This window comes from Scophthalmus maximus, chromosome 19 (genome assembly GCF_022379125.1).
Source record: "Scophthalmus maximus strain ysfricsl-2021 chromosome 19, ASM2237912v1, whole genome shotgun sequence".
Taxonomy (NCBI): Eukaryota; Metazoa; Chordata; class Actinopteri; order Pleuronectiformes; family Scophthalmidae; genus Scophthalmus; species Scophthalmus maximus.
In genome coordinates, this window is record NC_061533.1 from 14978420 (window position 1) to 14994181 (window position 15762).

At 41.0% G+C, this 15762-nt stretch overlaps 1 protein-coding gene across 5 annotated transcripts in view; it reads right to left on the reverse strand.

Moving 5' to 3' along the window:
* mef2cb (myocyte enhancer factor 2cb) overlaps positions 1 to 15762 on the reverse strand; it is a 197335-nt gene that overhangs the window by 68548 nt on the left and 113025 nt on the right. For 2 of the 5 annotated variants that reach the window (XM_047328998.1, XM_047328997.1), the window contains exon 1: positions 5048 to 5279. The gene's annotated coding sequence lies outside the window, so the exon portion shown is untranslated. Of the gene's footprint in view, positions 1 to 5047; positions 5280 to 8563; positions 8663 to 13685; positions 13728 to 15762 lie in introns of those variants that run through there. The other 3 variants (XM_047328995.1, XM_047328996.1, XM_047328994.1) reach the window with 3 other exon arrangements.

A 15762-nucleotide genomic window follows, 5' to 3' on the forward strand; every position in this document is an offset into this window, starting at 1 on the left:
TTTTTTATCCTTCATGTTGGACATGATCCCACGTTTGTCATAAACACAAAGCCACTGCAGTAATTGTCTCTATTAGAGCTCCGGTCAGCTGTAATTCTTGTAGAAAAATGAAAAAAAAGAAAAGTTCTGTCTACTTATCATGAGCAGCTGTGTTCCATAATGGTTTGACTAATTTTTCAGTGAAACCGTAAAGAGCGTTAACTTCCATAACATAGTGTTTCTGTGTGGTTTGGCCATTAACTGTGTCTGGCCAGCTTGGAATCCACCCTACCATTTCATTAAAGTCCTTGTCCTCACAGTTCGCTTTGAGAACAGCACCCTCTTGGATCAAACCGTGCAAAAACACAGGGGCACGGAAACACTAACGGCCACATGAAGACCCCCTACCGAGCCGTGTCAAACGAGAGATTGCGCCGGTGATTTGCATGTGTCATGTTTAACCAACACTATTCTGTGTGTACACCTTCTATGCATTATGGATGAGGCACAAGCTGAACAACAAGCTCTCCCTTTGTTCTGCCTGGTGCTCCAGTTACATCACAGGAAAAGCCCCATGGTCCTGCGACAGGGCTGACAGTGCCGAAGGGTGAGCTGTTAATCAGACCTGTTGCTTCCCCACTCCGTTATGCTATCGTGTGTACAGTGTGTACGTGTACGGGACAAACAATCACACAAGTACACATCCGCACATACCTACAGTGGTGCCTGCTGAGAAGGCCCACTGATCTTTGTGCTGGAAACTTGCATGAGATTTACCAAATTTGAGTGAGTAAGAATATTGATTCCTCATTGGGAATATAAATTGCTAAATTGTTCTCAATGGATCAGGCTTAATCTAAAAACCAGACATTGCCACTGCTCATGTGTTATTATTCAGTGATGAATGGTAACAAATGGCTTCAATAAGCCCAATATCCCCAAAATACATTTGGATATTTAGAAGAAAGAGCAGCTGTTGACTACATATATTGTTAAATTATTTAGTAACTTTATGAAAATGTCAAGACGGCTAATTGATTTTTACCATCAAAATTCTTGAATGTTATCCATGTCATGAATGTATATACGCACGTGGCAGATGCATTAAGTGTGACACCTGCTACATATAAACAGCATATTGTGCAATTGAATGTGCAGCCTGCAGGGGAGCTCTGCCTCCTTCTTTGCTATTTTTTTATTGCATAGTTATCTAGATGTATCCCCCATACAAAGTTTAACCAGCATTTTAAACCTGTTTTTTTATATATTTTTTTTGTTTTATCACATAGACAAACATTTGTAGAATATCTATTTTTAATTTACTTCTTACGTCATAATCCCTGATACTGGAACTTCTGTCTACTCCCCTCGTCTTCCGGTCTTTTGTCCATGCTGTAGCAAGTGCCAACAGTCCCTCTCTGCTAATCATTTTTTTCTCCTTATTTAATGAGCTGGAATTCCCGATCAACTGCTTCAACATTGACAAAGTTATTTCATTGCTCTCACTACCCTCACTGTCCATAAATTGGAGATTCCAATGATATATATTTTTCTCATCATTTTTATTCATCAAGAGGTGCCCCCTGGTGTTTCCTGAGGTTGTGCAAAAGCTGTATCTTAAGCACTATTGATGTTGCATATGCAGGGACAGAACCCAACAGAACTAATCCTGCATCTGAGCAAAGCCCACGATCAACATCTCAGAGTATAAATGACGTGAACGAAGAACCGCAATGCAACATTAAATTAGCCAAACTTTCAATTTAACTTTGGTTCACAGTTACACATTTATATATACATTTCTGACTAGAAAAAAACATTATCGAATTGAGCCTGGTTGATTTAGGAGCAAAGGTGAAATTAGCGTGATGCAAGGGGACTTTAAGATATTTCTTTCCCAACCTGACTAAACCTAACCTAACTGAATCTTGGAAACAGTCTTATGAATAAATATATTTTTTAAGATGCATTTATGACGGCACTGACAAACGATGTTGTCCCACTGATAGGGAAACCAGATTAAAAAATAAAACCCTAATATGACCTGTTTAGAAAGGCAATGGCCATGTGGTTGGTCGTATCATTATGCGGGTGCTGAAAAGACTAATCAGACAAATTAATCATATCACAAAAACCTGCCAGCTCCACGAAGGAGCCTCTATGAAGGTACTCAGACCAAAAAGACTAAAGCCCTTAAAAAAATTCTAATGTCGGTGTAAAATATCCTTTCAACCTCGACCAGCAGTTGGATCGCATTGATTTCAGATCAGGTATTTGATAACACAAAACCATGTCCAGATTGAGAAGTAGCTTCAACAACACAAGAATACAGACTGATTTTGCTATATTATCATTTAACCCCTTTGAGAAATATTTCATGAATGATACTCAGAGTGTTTGAGTGACAGGGGCCTAACCTGAATTTGAATACATTAAGCTATAGCACAAAAGCCTATCACTGTTTCCACCTCCCGTAGTAACCATTACACAGCAGACGTCCCCGCTGCTGCTGTTGACCTCAGCCAATTCCCCTCGACAATTAAAGATCACTCAGCACGGCTGTGCAACTTCTCCCACACTCTCAACAAGCAGCCGATAGCATCTCACTGTGAAGAAAAGCAAGCGGAGCGGAATATAATGTGTCTAAAAGAGGGTTCCCCAGCGCTTATGTTTGATAGTGAGGCCCAGCGACCAATCGGCGCGGGGCCCGCGTTACACGCCAGAGCTCGGCAGATGAGCGGCAGCGTCTAAAGCTCTTTGTGCCTCCAGGATCACCCTCGACTCATTCTTATTCAGACATGATCAGAGGGGAGGCAGGCAACTGAGATTAGCCGCAGATCAAAAGAGCCGCCTCGCGCCAGCACTCATGTTTTGTAGATTTAGGCGGCCCCGGCGCACAGGCGTTGTACAGTGGCGGCGGGAGCGTCATACTGTTTGCTGGCCCCGGCAGTGCTCAGGGGGGTAAGATGGAAAGAGAGTTTTCAGACAGGAGGCCAGAATGCTGCTGGAACTCATCCAAAATTATATAATAAAGACGATAGAAGAGAAAGAAAAGGAAAAATAAGACCAAATTACCAGGCCTTTACTGTAAGCCATTACAGTGGAACAAAGATACTTTTGCTTTCCATGCCATCGCAATTGAAACTGCTTCCATATGTGTAATAGGTCTCGGTTCAGTGATAATTTGTTTTAAAAATGAAATGCTCTTTCTCCAGCAACACAGGCTATCTTCAGTAACTCAAGAGCATATGGATCAGTGGTGCCCACCACATAACCATGGAAACTGACGGCTACCCTAACTACTGCTATGCTCTCTGTTACCGGCTATTACAGAAAGAAAAAAAACAGCAAATTACTTCTATGCTGTCTCTTAACCTTCCCATTAATTTACAAAAAAACACATTGGAAACTGGAAATAAAAAGTAAATCTGCACTGAATAACATTTCACAAAAAACCTAAAAAAGTTGAAACAAGGAGTGACCACAAATCTCTACGTCTTTTGACACACTTACAGCAGGGTTTATCATCAGAAACTACGAATCAAATTTGATGTGATCTATATTCACTTTACCACCAAAGATAAACAAGCGTTCCGACTATTCATGAGGCGTAGAGAACGGCAACAGTGGAACTAATAGCACAGTGTCAAGGTGAAATGACAGGATGAGGTGAATTTCAAAGGCAGAGAGGCAACTGCGTGAGAGCGCTCGCCGTCCTACGGAGAACAAAAACAACGCGTTTCCTCAACTCCAGTGACCATCAAAGCCGTTGGAATTCAGGGACAGAAAAGCTCAAAAAGTCAGGACCGACCGGTTCCTGTAAACTGGGTCAAAGTTTTCCAGGTTCTGCCTCTTTATGTCAATGGCAGGGGGACGGTAACTCTCCCCGTGGTACAAAATAAGTGACACAAGTGCACGTCTACTTGTTTACTTATATCTCTTTATTATATTAATCCATTAATTTTCCTCTATTTCAGCTTGTTACAGTTTTGTTTTTGTAAATTGCTGAGCATGGAAGCAAGTAAAAAAATATAATTAATGTTTATTTATCATTAGAGTTAATTGTAATTGGAAGAGCAGATTGTACAATAAATATTAGTGATGCTAATAAAATCATGAGAAAAATTAACTAAAAACATGTTATCAAATTCAGGATTAATATGCTTCTCATTTGATTTTATCCAAAGAATAAAATGTCGCAGGAAAATATCCAACAGAGTTATTCACCCCTCATTAAACCCAAACAAAGCCTTTGGTTTAGTATGAAATTCCATCGCGTTGGTTTTGGACAATTTCCCTTCTTTGTCCATGTGATATGACAAAAGTGTTCTCACTTGTTCCAAAAGTTTTGCGCAGTGTGTTCTTAAACACTTGAACTGTGCCGAACGCATTGCTTGCAAGTGTGTATTTGCCACTAAGGTAGCTACCTTGAGGGAATGAGTCACTTCTGAGGCAAACAGCGTGTTAAGGCCGTGCTCTTTTCTCTCTCTGATAATTCCAGATCGCGCAATGAGACATTCTAAGCAATTACCCATGAAAGTACCGGTAACCTAAACTGACTGTGAAGAATTAGAAACAACACAATGAAGTTCCACTGAGGTGAATTAAACCGTTTGTCTTGCCTTCGGGAAATAAAATGTAGACTTTAACAACTTGGTTCCAGGACCCTCAATCTGCCTGACTCCTCCTTCAGCAGTGTTCGAGCTTCTCCGGAGTCTTTTTACTTTGTCAAGAGCAGGCAAAACTCAAAGTAAACACCAATTAAATGGATCTTTTCAGGAGTATAGTCATTTATGTATCTGGCTACATGACAAAGGCATAATTCACTAAATCCAGCAAGGGTATAATGAAACAATTAGTCAACAGGACTTCAAAATAAATTTTCTGCGGAGTTCAAACCGAGAAGCTCAAATATCAAAAATTATGGCTTAATCTGTTAAACATGTCATGACCCACTGTGCAGAGTATGTTTTGAAATCCTGACGGAGACAGGTTTTTCCACGGACAGAATGAGATTCAGAGGGGTTGGGGGGGAGGGAAGGGAATAGGTGTAGAATGAAAAACTCACCCGTGCCGTTTCTCTGCTTCCCCAGGAAGTTACACCCTGCAGCACCAGCTGAGGCCCGGTTCAATCAAACAGTTTCAGAAAAAAAGAAATGAAAACAAAAGAGAGTTTTGACAAAAAAAAAAATACCAACAAACTGCCTAAAATAAATGTCCTGCATGTGATAAAGCCAGACCAGCTGGCTTTGAATAGAAACCCCCGAGTTGGGTTGTGTGTTTTCCCCGATCTCTGTCTGAACTGAAACCAGGTCTGGTTCTTTCCAACACCCTCCACCACCGCCCCTGCCCCTTCGTCCCAGCAGAATCCACCTGTCCCCATCACTCCCGGGTAAATTTAGCCTTTTGAGGGATCAGTAACATCCCCCGTCAGTCACACACACACACACACACACACACACACACACACACACACACACACACACAAAAACACACACACACACACACACACACACACACACACACACACACATCCCCGCCCCAGACCTTTGTCAGCACTGGCATATATGCCCTGGATTATTGCCCCACCAAGAATGCTGCCATCTTCACAGTGTCAAAAAAAGACCTCCCTCCCCCTTCACACATCCACAACTTGAAACTGTATGGACGACATTCCTCTCATATAGTCGCGTTCTCTTGAATCAGAGCTTCCACCGTCGGAAATATACAAACTTTTTACACAAACATTAAATGTGTTTCTTTAACCTTTCTCTTGGCATTAAAAAATATAAAATACCACACTATATAAATGGGCCAGATCTCTACGACTTGTATTAATCGACACTTCCAGATTAAGAGCTCATTTAAACATTATTATTTCTCTAATTTGTTGACCTAGGGTATCACAGCCGCGAAGCACATTAAATAAACCCTGCCGCAACAAACACTGTTATCTGTTTCATAACCTGCATCAGCGTAATATATGTGAATCATAAGTAAATTATCCACTGGAAGAGATTAACTGGCATTGATAGCATCTTGTCAAATGTCAAAATACCAGGTGCAGTGGTATACACCTATAATTTCGTAATTATAAGCTCATTTAACTAAGTAGATCTATGACTAAAATCCACCCACAGTCTTGTTTTTTATCCAAAGAACCATAATGTTCAGGAAATGTCTTTTTTTTTCCTTTTTCTTTTAAAACCTGATAAAAATCATGCATCTCCATCCAGGAGGAAAGTTTTGTGAGGCATTTCTGCCTCCAAATGATTCATTCAGTAGAATGCAAGAGTCAACAAGCTTAACTCATAATATCCTCTGTGACTGTTTGCACATTAGCGGAGAGTTTTATGGAGGTGGCACAGATGTAATTCTATCTTTTTGATCAAGTATTTTCCAGCCAGGGTTTTTATACCCGATGCCAAAATCTAATATAAAAACACTGAATTGATGCACCTGAATAAGTATTTTTTATATCCCTATTAAATTAGCTAATGTTGACATTAATGATTTAAAGGAAAGAGGAGTCAAATGTGTGTTTTCCAGAATGCATCCAAAAAAGGGGAAATGTACCTTTACAGGAGATAAAACAGTGGTGCTCCCTTGACGACAGATGTTCACACTCCTGTGATGGTCAAATATATTTTGTATTGATCTGGTTGTATTGTTTACATGTTTCTGGGCACTGATAATTAACTAATCTGTTTATTCTTGGAAACCTCTGTCACCATGACTACCCGCACCCCTATACATTGAGGCGTCTGCCTCTCTCGCTCTCTTTTTTCCCTTTTTTTCTATGATCTCATTGACAGGAATTCAGTCATCGTTTTGGGGGTAGGGAGGGGTTGATGGATGTCGGTGAGAGTTCATTTAATTATGACATCCCTAGATGAGGGAGAGGTTTTGGTGTCTTGATCATATGGTGATATAATGTGTGTTATGGCCATAAAGCCAGGTTACTGCTTTAAATATCACAGATACCCGAAAAATGCATCCCTTTTTTTTGCATTTGAATGTGTACACACACACACACAGACACACTAACACACACACACACACACTAACACACACACACACACACACATCCACATTGTGTGGGGTTAATTTACTGGCTTTGTGTACTTTGGCCAAAGACTTCCTCTAAGTACACTGCCGTGCCAGAAGGGGCCTGATGAGAGAGAATTTTTTTAAAGGAGCTGTGGGGGGACTAAGTGGAGGGACAGAGGACCGAAGCCCAGTTGTCATTTTATGGCAGGGTATGAGTGCGTCGAGGTCAAGAAGGGGGAAAGAGTAGTCTTGCAGGCTTCGGCACACTGTCGACTTCCAAAAATTGCTACATTACAGTCACTAAACTGTAATCAAACAGGGACTAGCCAGTGCAAAATACACTCTGGTTTGTTTTGGGTGTGAGGATTTTGTGGATTTTATATCGTTAGTGCCCATACGTGTATTCTTGTGCATGTTTAGTGCCCGTCGCAGAAGGCAGCATCAGTGGGCCTGCGCTATGGCTCACTACACCGCGGGCTACGCCAGTGGTGAAATACAAAGGGTTCTGTCAGCCGAGAGGTGACAGGCACTCAACAGGAAACGCGCCACGGCGTCTCCTCTGACAACTTATTTCACTTTGTTTTATTTTCTCTCCTTTTTTTCCCCCTGTTGCTTTATCATTAAATCATCAACACAAATTAAAGTAATTACCGTAATGAACCCACGGACAGATTTATGTAACTCTGGGTGGATTTATGAGCGCTTTTATAACAAACTCTACAGTAGTCTGGGACAACTCGACTGCCTGGCTCGGAGCTAATGGTTATAAGAATCATTTGTAAGGAATACATACGCTTTTTTAAGTATCTTTCTGAATGATAATAATAATGCAGAGAACCAGGGCAGAAGTTTGCTTCTTGGTGAATGTTTACATGTGAATCCCAGAGGGATAATTTCTTCTTTTGCCTACAGTGCACTGCATGGCGTGAGCTGACTTCAGCGGGTCTGCCCAGCCCTCTGCTCCACACAAGGTCGCTCTGTGTGTGTTCGGCCTCGGAGAATGAGGGGAGGCCGCGGCGCACAATCACCACGAAGCACATACCTTTCTGCCCCACAGCCCCACCAGCCCAGACACAAACCCCGGGTCTGTATGTTTATCAAGCGTCTCAGGGTAAGACTGCTGATTTAGGACCACTGCTCAGGTCCCTTCAACCATCATTTTCATCGCGAATCACTCGCAGTTAAAAGGATTTGAGGTGCTGACTTTAAATCAGCACTCCCGATCTGATATGCTTGATAAATACCAGCCCAGGCCTTAACCCGACCTGGACCACAGTAGATTAACAAGGTTTGACCGAACCGGTCCTCTGGAGCTCTGTCCTGATGAGCTCTGTTGGTTTTATGAGAGCCCCCCCCCCATGAAAGGATCTGATAAAGCACAGCAGGAGGAGGGTTCGAAAGAGAGCTGGAGAGTACAAGAGTACAAGAGAGAAAGATTGAGTGAGACAACAACACTGAGAGATTGAGAGAGCACGAGAGTGAGCGAGTGAGTACACACCTCAATCCAAAAACAATATTTGGACTGAAACCTTACCCTCTCCATCTGGCTCTTTTGAAGGGTGGATTATGACTGGTGCCATGGCTAAGTCTTTATCCCACACTGTTTCTTCTGTAAGCTGGGTCCAACATTTTCCTAAAGGACAGTTGTACAGGAAATAAATGTAAGTTATGTGACCAGTATCGTACCCTTCAGAATATAAATCACACACGTACTTTTTTCTTTTTTTATGTAACGATTGTGAAAAAACTAAAGGTACATATAACATTTTCAATATGCAAAATGTACTCCTCAAATGTGACATGAATTAAAATATATTCATACACAACCAATGTAATCTTGAATTAGACTAAAAAACATGAATTCAAACATATCTTCCATTCTGCTTCCCTGTCTGTTTATGCTCTCTTGTGCAGGGATAAAATAGCAGACAGCATTTTCAGGTGGCCATGGTAACAAAGTGAAGCATTTACCCTTGCACTCGCAGCTCTGTGTTCGCCTTAACTTCCACACAAATTCCTCTCATGCTTCTTACTGTTTCCAGGGGGCTGAGTACAAAATTTGGGATGGACAGATCTTGTAACTATAGACAATATACTGTAAACTATCTTTATATGAATGTAATCAAAATAAACTTAAATTGTACCAGTATAGTGATTGGAAGACAATGCGTCCCACTCCTCCCCTTCTTTCTTCCGTAACTGTGATTCAAACCGTGACCTAAGGCACCATCTTTAAACTGTCGGGCGGTCCAATTAAAACGTCAGTCCCATATTTACAATTAAGCGGAGACGTCAAAGATATCAGCGAAACCGTAAGAAAGGGCAAAAATAGGATGATTTCCCAAATTCGCCACATCTCACAAGCACATTGGACCAAACTCACAATACTGACAATGGGCTCAGGATTAATATTCCGAAATTTTTAATTTTTCTTGGTCGACTGTTGGATACAGTGCAACCGCATAATTCAATTAAATCTCAACGCTTTATCGCTATTAACCCTAATTTTCTCCTCATATTGCTCACTGAGTGCTTTTATCCCTGAGTAAACCTCCATTGAAGACATCTTGACCTGAAAACCAATAGGAACTGAAACGGTGGTAAACTTGTGATCCCATTTGAACCCAACTAAACCACATTCTGTACCATATTCAATAACGCCTTATTAACTCAGTATATGATCTTCCTTTGAACACAGGCCAAGCAAGAAATTGCCTATTAGTGTATTTTTCAAAGTAAAGACATATATAGCATCAGCGCATAAGGAGTTCATGCTTGAGCTTGATGAATCAGACTATTGCATACTCAACCAGATATGTTTTTGTCGCCATTGCATCTTACCACCGAACATAAATTATTCAATTTCCATGTCGGCGTCTGTAGATTATTGAAATGTATAGACAATGTAATTCTCATTACAGAAGCTATACTGTTTGTGAAATGAACTACCCATAGCCAACATTATAGAGTGAGGAGAAACTAAATCATTGGTGATGTATCAAATCATTTTACTTAATGGGTTATTAGGCTCAATAAGTAAATATCAGATCAAGCACCACCAATAGCCAACCGTTTAAATTTGTCCTGTGCAATTTTACTGTCTCCATTTTCTTCTTCAACTTCAGTTTCAAAACAGGGGCGGATCCAGGAATCACTTTCTGTACTACTCTGGCTTTTTTTTTACATTTTCACTGATTCCAAAGGGAATATTGCATGGATCTTCATGAAAAAAGCAGGCATATTTAGGGGAACTGATATCTATAAGTGTGTGCAATTTGGTGCAGCTTGATTTGATGTAAAGGGGCTGTTGGCAGAGGTATGTGTAATACTGAGTGTCATTTTATTTCAAACGTGTGACTAAAATGTTAAAAACAGTCTGCACCTCAGTCTGGAAATTATTTGCTGACATATGGTTGTGTGTGAGGCACGTGCATTCAAGGGTATTAATGATTTAACAAGGGTTCAATTTGGCCCGAGACACAAGTTCAAAGATTTTTAGTTGTGTTGTGGTTTTCACTGGTATTTCAATGTTAATGAATGAGATGGACATACAGTAAAACCCGCCGCGCAATATTCCCAGTAATGTCAATTCCAAGGCCCTACTATCAATATTCAGGCTGAGGTAGATCCATAGCAGGCTGCGGCCTTTGAGATCATGACAGACGAGGGTAACGCTCGCTTGTGTCAAATGCACGACCTGAGAAAGTGCAGTGAAACAGCCACAGCCTGCAGCTCACGGCGGACTGAAGCTTGAGGGAGTACAGTACTTTGGTGCCCAGGGAAAATAAAGTCTCAGGCCAGAGGTTTAGGGTGTTGCCTGGCTCCTCTGTCAACTGCATTTAACATGACAGAACACAACTCTGAGGGGAAAAAGTGATATGTCAGTTGTTTCATTGTGGCATTTACTGTACGACTGCCACGCATGCAATGGACTGGAAGTCGTCACTTGGCCAAAAATACAGAAGGAATTTCAAGGAAGCCATGAAATTTTCTGCACCTACATGAAAAAAATAAATAATGATTTGAACTATGGCACATGATGCATCTATTACTTTTATGGCACATGATGCATCTATTACTTAAATGTACAGTGTACCGTGGACTATGGAGACTGGGGGAAAGTTTCAGTGAAGATTTTTGTGATGAGAGTAATCCAAGTACATGAACAAAATGACTTTCTATGTGCTGCCGGAGATTACGAGATTGGCAATATAATAATACGGTTTTCAATTATTGTTTTTTAAAACTAATAACAACTTAAGAGGAAATATATATATATATATATATATATATTTGAATTAGTGACTACAACTACAGATGGACAGACATCCATCTGTAGGCAATGTCTCACCTCCACTGTTGCCTTTTCATCTGATTTTAAACTGTATTTATATTTCTGATTCATATTCCAGTCTTTCTTAAATTAGTGTGCTCATTAAAAGATGCTGCCATGGTCGTATAGCACTGGAATCTGTGTGATGTAAACCGTCTCTGCTTCGTGGTGGCACTGAGTAAGGAAGCCCGCAGGGCTCATGTGCACGCCTGCCAGCCATGTTGCACGAGGGTTCACACATCCTGATAAACGCATGCAGGCAAAGGCACACATACAATACCCATCAGGCTCATACAGAGCACACAGGCCCGGACACAGCGAGCTCAACCACGCACATGCATACATTTGCTGACAGTGTGAGAGTGAGATCCTGTCATCCACCTGCCAGGAGCAGTAATCACGTGGGTTTTCTCTCCGTGACCTCTGCCACACGCCCTCCGTGTTGAACACTGGAGAACAATCATTTAAATGTCTCCCAATCAGCCCTTTTGCCATCTTCAATTACACCTTGCCACCCTTACATTTCTATAATTTGCTAATCTAGCTGAGGCGCGGAGCTGTCAAATGTGCCAGAGGAGGAAGCAAAGCACCGGTAAAGACTGACAGCTGGATCCACCAAGACGGAGACGCCTGTCTCTGGATGGTCCGTACACCCCGGCACCACTGGCAGATCACGGTTGCATCTTGCCTGGATTCTTTATTATAATTATCCTGTGAAGTAGCCTAGGAGTGGTTGTTTTCAGCCTTTAACAAGCACGTATTTCTTTCATTACAATATGAGCTCTCTTGAGAAAAAAAAGGCTCTGGATGAAAGATGTGATCAATTTGCATGAAAGGTGTGATTAACTCGTATGTGATGCTAAACCAAATTGACTAGTAAGTTAGTTCCGATCTAAGTACTACCGAGAGATTACGTGTGTGCAGTCATTTTTTCGAGTCCAGAAATTACCAACTGGTAAAAGCATTTTTTGAAAGGGCAGCACTTGGTCAAGCTTAGGTCCTTGTAGTTCTGAGTAGATGGATGTGGAGTGCCGGTATAACCCCCTTCATTGTCAATCATTACAGGGTTTTAGGCCAACCCCATCACCACTCTCCTAACTGCTAAAAGCACCTTAAAGTAAAAGTCATGAAAAACACACACACGCACATGCACACACAGGCACACGCAAACCAAAACTAACTATCAAACTTGCACAACTAACCTGAATGATCACATAATTTACCCATGTTTTCATGTTGCACATCCAACATGAAGTATATTCACAAGACACAACAAGGTAAAATAAATAGGTCTCTTTGGACTGTATCTTGAGCGGTTACCTGGAAAAAAGTTTGGAATTTAATAAGCATCATTAGGAGGGATGAAAATGTAATCAGCGTGATTGCCTGGCAATGACAACATGACAATGTAAATACAATTTTAAATGCTTCTCCAGGGACGGCAATAAGAGATCAGTGGGTAATCACTGAAGATTGGTCAAAGACGCACGCACGCACACGCAGAGCGTGATTAGTTAGCGCGGCTTGTTACGAACAAATGTGACGCTTCAATTCTGCTGGCAAATCAAACTACTTTGGCTCGTGGTTTCAGAGTCATTAGAATAGATCTGAGGGATCCGCTAAGACGGAACATGTGTCCCCGTTACCGACTCAAATACCTGATCCAATTCATCAGCTCTCAAAGGGAGTCGGAGCCAAGGCTCATCAGCACAGAGTTCAGCTGCACCAAAAGTGTGAATGGGGAAATATACAAAAGGTTTCACGCCAGAGGAATGAGTATCTGTAAAATAATATACACATCTGAATATTGCATTCAAATGTGTAATAAAGTCTATAATAGAAGACATACTAAACTGCCATGAAATTAGTTTTAAAGCCATTATACCGTAAATATGACCGTGATTTATCTTCACAGGTGCTGATGATTTTTGAGATGCAGTGGAGCTGTCACCATGTCCCTTACAGCAGCATTAATACAGTATGAGGGGAACATGAGGGTGTGATGTCTTATTGCGCCGCCGTTGCCAATGAATGAGAGGAACAAAACGTATTGTTTCTGTTTTCTCCAAGCAGTTACAGCTCTACTGTAATGGATCACATGCTCCTGTACCAGGATGCACAAAGTGTGTGGTGTTTGTATCCTGCACATATACTTATACCTTAATTGATTGATTGATGGTTTATATTCAAGTGCCATGAAAAGGAAGACCATTCCTACATATTATACATTATACATACAGTATAATCTATATTATTCTATTATTTCAAACAGACGCAACACAATAATTGTGTAAGAGAGGATATTAGATATCAAGATACTCACCGTTTGGTTGACAGGCCCTCGGTATTAAACATTGCCGAGCGACTGTGGATACAGAAACAAACAACGTCAACTGAATATCTGCTCCTTGTAAACACGGTGAGTATCATTATTTCATTTTTTTGTGGGGTCTGTATCCTTCTGGAAGGCGAGGACATCCTCAGATATTCTCACATCTTTCATGTTTTCACTCTGAACTAGATTTCCGTGTGAATCCGATTCGATTCAGGGGCGGAATTGGCTGCATCTTTACGGCACATATGCGACAATTTAATAAGGCGAGCGTGTGGTCTCAGCATCAGAAAACATTGCCTCTTTTTTTTTTTTTAACCATCTGTATAGCGTTGCTTAAAACAATCACCCGTCTTAAATAGTTATTTAGAGTCGTTCCCCGCTTGTAACAGGCAGCTTGATGTGCCTGCGCCGCAAGTGTAATTTCACCGAAGGTCTGTGTTTCGGTCGCGTAGTAAACAAAACCACAGAGAACTTTGCCACCTTCGGCTCAAACATAGAAAGGCGGATTATATGAATGAACGAATGCAAAACGTAACAAGCTTCCAACAGCTGTACAACAATCTGAAAGAGCAACAGAGAGAGAAAAGCTACCCCCCCCCCCCCCCCCCACATTATTCCCATCCTCTAATCCCGTCCACACGTGCAAGCCCGGGTTATCTGATAAATGATTTGCCTCCTGTCAGCAGCTTCCCGTGTTGAACAGCTTTCTGTATGAGGACAAGTGTAGCTGTTCAGACTTTCCCCATCGGCCCTCTGACAGACACTTGCACAAACAGAAATGCAACACCTCTGCATCAGATTCCTCACGGCTGAGGGACGGAGCGCGAGAGGCAGCGAGAGGGAGGGGAAAAACAGACATAGTGGAGGCACTGATACATATATACTGTACACATGTGTGTGTATGCATGCATATATATATATATATATATATATATATATATATATATATAGATATATATATAATGTAGTTACCTGTCTATTCAGAAGATACACCACTTCAACGCACTGATGAACATTTTGTTCTTGCGCTGTTCAAAACACCGCCGACTGGCTACCAATACAAATCATCCGTCAACACTATTTTCAGACCCACTCTCCTGTACGTATCAAAACTAAACAGTTTTTTTTTCTTCCTATTACAGACCAGGGGAAAAAGTCGACACAAATCACACAATATAATCTTTATGTCGAAAGACAGCTGTACTAAATCCTTAATTGAAAGTAGGAATCAAGCGCACCATGCATGATCTCCTTTACAAGTTTACGGCGACACACAGAGATGGCGAAGTAATCCAATGGAGCTGTTTTATGTGTTAAGGCGTGGCGTGGCACTTTTATGCTTTTTCCAATAATGCAAAATGACACCGAAACAGCAAAACAAATGTTGAGCACTGACATGTGGAGGCTGAATATTGTTGCTTACATGAATTTTACATTGCAGGGAAGTCACAGTGACTCATCGAGCAACTCGGTCACCTGCTGTTAAGCACAAAACCTGTCAAGTGGCGGGTGTTGTTTTCTTAATCCGTATATTCTTAAGCTTAATTTGCAGCTCAACTCAACATCAAAATAGCATTCAATTTCTCAAAACAATCAAAAAGTTTCATGTTTCAGTAACATGTCAAGATTTTTTTTCTTTTTTTGGATCATAACTTTTGGCTTACATCATGCGGAAGCTCATTCCACTTCCCTATCATTCGTAGGATGTTTAGGAAAAACTAATTATGAAAAATGTATAACTCATCTTTTGAGTACGTCTTTTTTTCTAATGGGGAACGGCCACCCTAAAGAAATGCAGCAAGAATCTGGCTAAGAATCAACATCACATTTTATATACAAACGAGACCTTGAATAAAACAAGACAAATCAGATTTTAAAGATTTTCTACAATGAATGTAATGATAAATTAGCAGCTGTGCATCATCTGATATTTCCCACTCGCCCGAGATATGGTAAGTATGTAAATAGCAGTCAAGGTTACGTAGCTAAGACGTTCCTTCAGTGCAAAGTGATTTACTGAATCACTTGTTTGACAATGTCTCGAAAAACTTTGGAATGACTCTAA